Source organism: Oratosquilla oratoria, chromosome 14 (assembly GCF_046742065.1).
Source record: "Oratosquilla oratoria isolate Oo_2021 chromosome 14, ASM4674206v1, whole genome shotgun sequence".
NCBI lineage: Eukaryota > Metazoa > Arthropoda > Malacostraca > Stomatopoda > Squillidae > Oratosquilla > Oratosquilla oratoria.
Window position 1 is genome coordinate 7669223 of NC_134790.1, and position 5000 is coordinate 7674222.

The 5000-nt window shown below is 35.3% G+C and overlaps 1 protein-coding gene across 1 annotated transcript in view; it reads left to right on the forward strand.

Annotated features, from left to right (window-relative positions):
• Positions 1–5000, forward strand: part of LOC143032717 (dipeptidase 1-like) — a 295882-nt gene that overhangs the window by 162532 nt on the left and 128350 nt on the right. The gene's annotated exons all lie outside the window — the stretch shown is intronic.

Sequence of the window (5000 nt, forward strand, 5' to 3'; positions counted from 1 at the left end):
CTTAGTCCCTACGGGTACTAAAGGCCGGAAGCAACCACTTAGTCAAGTGTAGGCTATGAATTCTGCACTCCTGTCCCCTCCATTCGTAAATTGAAATGCGTATATTCATATTCATATATATATATATATATATATATATATATATATATATATATATATATGTGTGTGTGTGTGTGTGTGTGTGTGTGTGTGTGTGTGTGTGTGTGTGTGTGTGTGTGTGTGTGTGTGTGTGTGTGTGTGTGTGTGTGTGTGACCCTGAAGGTGGATGAAATATACCAAGATTAATAGGAGAATTTAATATATCAACGTTTTTTGACCCATGTAAATAACTCAAATACAGCAAGGACATTACATTGGATGTCTAGGAGACCTTATTAGGTGACTATGATTATTTGTGTGAAGTTTATTTTCTTTTATTTTCAATTAGCTTGTTCCTTTTGTTAAACTTGTAAAATCTTCCCTACGATTAATGTTATCTTTATTGGTAATGTAAGGTATTAATGAGAAATATAGTGGAAGATGTAGAACATAGAGATGGAAAGGTTAATGGAAATGTGTAGATGTGGATGGATATATATAGAAATGAAAGAAGTTACGGCGGACAAAGGGAGGTAATTAGGTTATGAATGAAAGTTTGAGTAAGGAATGGGGTAGGAAAGTATTGAAGGAGAGACTGGGTGAGGAAAGTATTGGAAATGAGTTAGTGAGGACGGACGAGGAGGGGACGAGAGAGGAAGGGAATGAGGAATGAGGAAGTGGGATTGTGAGGGAGAAAGAATTGGGACGAGGGAGAGGCTAGACAACACCTATTATGTACGTACATGCAGACCATGAGCTTACGAGTTCACGTTAGCTTATTAATATATCGTCACGCGCTTGCATTCGTAACTCTCCCCTTTCGACTACATTATTTCTGCATGTTGGACGATGGAGCCAAAGCCTTCGCTTGATCCGAGAGCAAAGCTTATGCTAATCATCCAATGCCTCGTATCGCTCGCTTGGAACTCGTGCATTCCACCTCGGCTTAGTTGCTCCCGGCAGCAGGGAGGGAGAGGGGGGGGAGGGAGAGGGGGGAGGGAGAGGGGGAGAGGGAGAGGGGGGAGGGTAAGCGAGTAGAAGTGAGAAAGAACATTAAGAGATAAAGAAAGTTAACAAGTGGTTCTATTTTTAAGGCCTGTACTCTGGTGATGGTCTCTCAAGGGAACTGATGGTGCTAATGGGTAATTAAACTCCTTTTTACACTCGGTTAAGTAGAAATTGTGGAATGTGTCGATAAGTGGGAAAGAATTATTGTGACCTAAATTTATTCAATGTTTCATTTCTCTCTCTCTCTCTCTCTCCCTCTCTCTCTCTCTCTCTCTCTCTCTCTCTCTCACTCATTTTTTTTTTTTTTTTTTTTTTGCTACAAGAATATACTGGGCATCAGTTTTTACAGCACAATCCATTAACCTGGTACTAAAGGGAAAAAAATTAAGGTTGAAAAGAATTAAGGTGTTAAAGTTGTCGATATTATAACTTGTTATATTGGGGTGGAGTATTTAAGTACTGATGCACAATGAGAATATACTAATGGATAGGAAAAACACTTAAAACAAGAGAGAAATTAGCCATCTCTTGAGGTAAGCATCAGAGGAAATCTCCTGCTCATATATACTCTTAATATATGTATGAGATGGAATGAAGTATATGGTACATATGATATAATGTTCCTATCAAAAGGAAATCCATGCTCCAATTGTCATTATCTTAGGGGTCAAGAATCCTTCACTTTTGGACATATCTATGAAGAAAGACGGCATGAAATTGTCTAATCACGCCCAATAAACTAGGATTAGCTACATGGACTTAATCTTTAGGCGCTTTGATTCTCATAGCTTTGCTAGAAACATCGCTGATGAATAAAATGTTCGACTCTATCCTGAAAAAAAAATGGTGCAAGAAAAAATTCTTACACTGTCGTAAATGTACCTGGTTGAGTACATTTATCTCATAGTCTTCCTTAATTCCCATTTAGTGTCCCACAATACACAGGAACCCCTCGACGATAATCAAAATTGTATCGAGGTTAATTTGTGGAAAAGGGTTCGATTCCATGATATAGATAAGGCCATAATATTAAGTAGTTTGCAAAAAGAACATTCCATTAATTTCAATTTTGAGTTTTATTCGCAAATTTAGATGAAACAGTTAATATTGCCCGTGGAAATTTTGGATGATGACGCGTTTAGTTTAATTTCCTGGTGTCCCTAAAAGTTACTGTTGTTCGTAAATTAAAAATTAAAACACCAGTACATTTATCGTCTTTGATATTTTGGCATGATAAAGACAAAACCATACAATGAATTATCTAATTTTTTATTTATATTTCTTATTTACTTATATATTTAGATTTACTTGTTTATCTATCTCATTATCAGTTCATATATTAATTATTTTTCATTTATTCATTTATTAATCTATTTATCTATTTCTCTATCACCAAAATTTATCTTTCTATCGGTTTACTGACTGATTGATTGACTGATTAATTGATTGATCGATGTGTTTATCTATGAACATCTATATTCAGTTACCTATTTATTCATTTACTAGAAATGTTAGAAGGTACGATTACCGGCACTACGTAGGTACAGCGCTTCGGTGGGAAATATAAAAAAAAGCAAGATATAACAAAAACAAAAAATCATTTTTTTTTTAATTGAACTGCGCAAACATTACCTTTGGATATTTCTGCAATATGCAGCGCCATTTCCAAACATATTCTACCGCAGAACAACTAAGATTTTTGTGAGAGTAATAAAAAATATTATGTTTAGATACATCTAAGATCTGGTACACAAAAGATAGTCTTTCCTGTACTAATCCCTTTTTACAAAGAAGCATAAGTAATTCATTTAGCTAGTATTGTTAATATAAACATGTTATACTTTTCGTATTTCAAAAAAGTTGTGTAAATCTTACATAAGCCATTTTCCAGTGTAATTATCACGCTTATATTGTGAAAGAGTCTTGATGCATCAAAGTACTTCATATGTATAAATAATAACATGGAAGTTTTTCTTACCTAATTAGGCTGAATATATATATATATATATATATATATATATATATATATATATATATATATATATATATATATGTTTGTAGACTTCACTGTATATTTATTGCCATTTTTTCAATTCTCTCCATATCGCTGTGTAGTTTTTACTCAATCATTTGAATTGTTAGAAAATAAAATCTATAATATATCACTTGCAGGTTGAAACTGATAGATATGGTGACGCAAGTGAATACCCAATTCTATTTTTTATCATTATTATTATTTTTTTTTTCTACATGAATTTGATTTTGTCCTTCAAAATTTCATTTCTTTGTATGATCAGTATTCTACACAGAGATGGAGTGGGTTCTTACCAATAAGCTTTATACGAAATATTCCAGTTTCCTGTAATGTACCAGAGGCAATCATATTCTTCCCGCTGTAAATTCGCCAAATGTTGTCCAGTGTCCAATCACCCCCCTTCTCCTCCTCCTCTCTCTTCCTCCTCCTCTTCCTTCCCCCCCTTTTCTCTCCCCGTTCCCTCCTTTCCCCTTATTTAGTCTCAAGCATTTGTATCTCAACTTGTACTTGAAAAAGCTGTAATAAGCGAAACGTCGTACAAATAAAGGCTCCTTCCTCATATGGTGTTTATCTCGCCAAATGTTGACATACATCATAGATTGATGATATGAGAGTATTACTTTCCGACATGGATTTGCGTTTTGGGTAATTTTTTCTTCATATTTCAAAAGACATGAAGAAATCTATTATGGCTCAATATATATATTTTCTTATCATAACCCTCGAGCAGATTTGTTAGTAACAATAAAATCAATATATCTTTTGTCACTTACATGTGTAGGTTTTTTAGTACACATTAATGAAGTTCTCAACATTACTAGTTGATATTTGTCCCTGTTTACAACGCATCAAATGCTAAACTTGGCAACTTTGGCAATTTACACTCTTTCTTTCCTCTTACATCAGAAGATTTTATTCAGTGATCCAGTGATGATTTTCTTTATCAGAAATTATGATCACTGACTGAAGGAATAAAGTTTTGTAATTTGCCTTATTTGTTAGATTATCATTTGAATTAATTTGTTGAACAAACACGTTTTTGAACTGCAGTCCATAAATTAATTTTGTATTTGTATTTTGTCAATAAACAACTAAAATAAACTATAACGGTTGGTGGAAATTGAGTTGCCTACCACAGAATGGCGTATATATTTTACAGGTTCACCATTTTGCGCTACACTTTATTTCCCCCAAAATGATCATACTTTTGCATATCCTATGCTTTACGATAACCTATTTGCTCCCAAAGGGGTACCACGCACCCAAACATATCGAGTACAATCATATACAGACAGAGTAATTTGAAATATTTTTAAGACCCTTGTTGATGGAGATTTACCTACCTACCTACCTACCTACCTACCTACCTATATACCTACCTATCTACCTACCTACCTACCTACCTATCTACCTACCTATCTACCCACCTACCTACCTACCTACTTACCTACCTACTCACCAACCTACCTACCTACCTACCTACCTACCTACCTATCTACCTACCTACCTACCTACCTACCTATCTACTTACCTACTCACCAACCTAACTACCTAACTACCTACCTACCTACCGACTAACCTACCTACTAACCTACCAACCTACCTACCAACCTACCAACCTACCTATCTACCTACCTACCTACCTACCTACCTACCTATCTATATATCTATCTATCTACCTACTTACCTTCCTACCTATCTACCTACTTACCTTCCTACCTACCTGCCTTCCTACCTACCCACCTACCTACCTACCTACCTGCCTACCTATCTACCTATCTAACTACCTTCCTACCTACCTACCTACCTACCTACCTACCTACCTACCTACCTACCTACCTACCTACCTACTTACCTACTTACCTACCTACCTACCTAC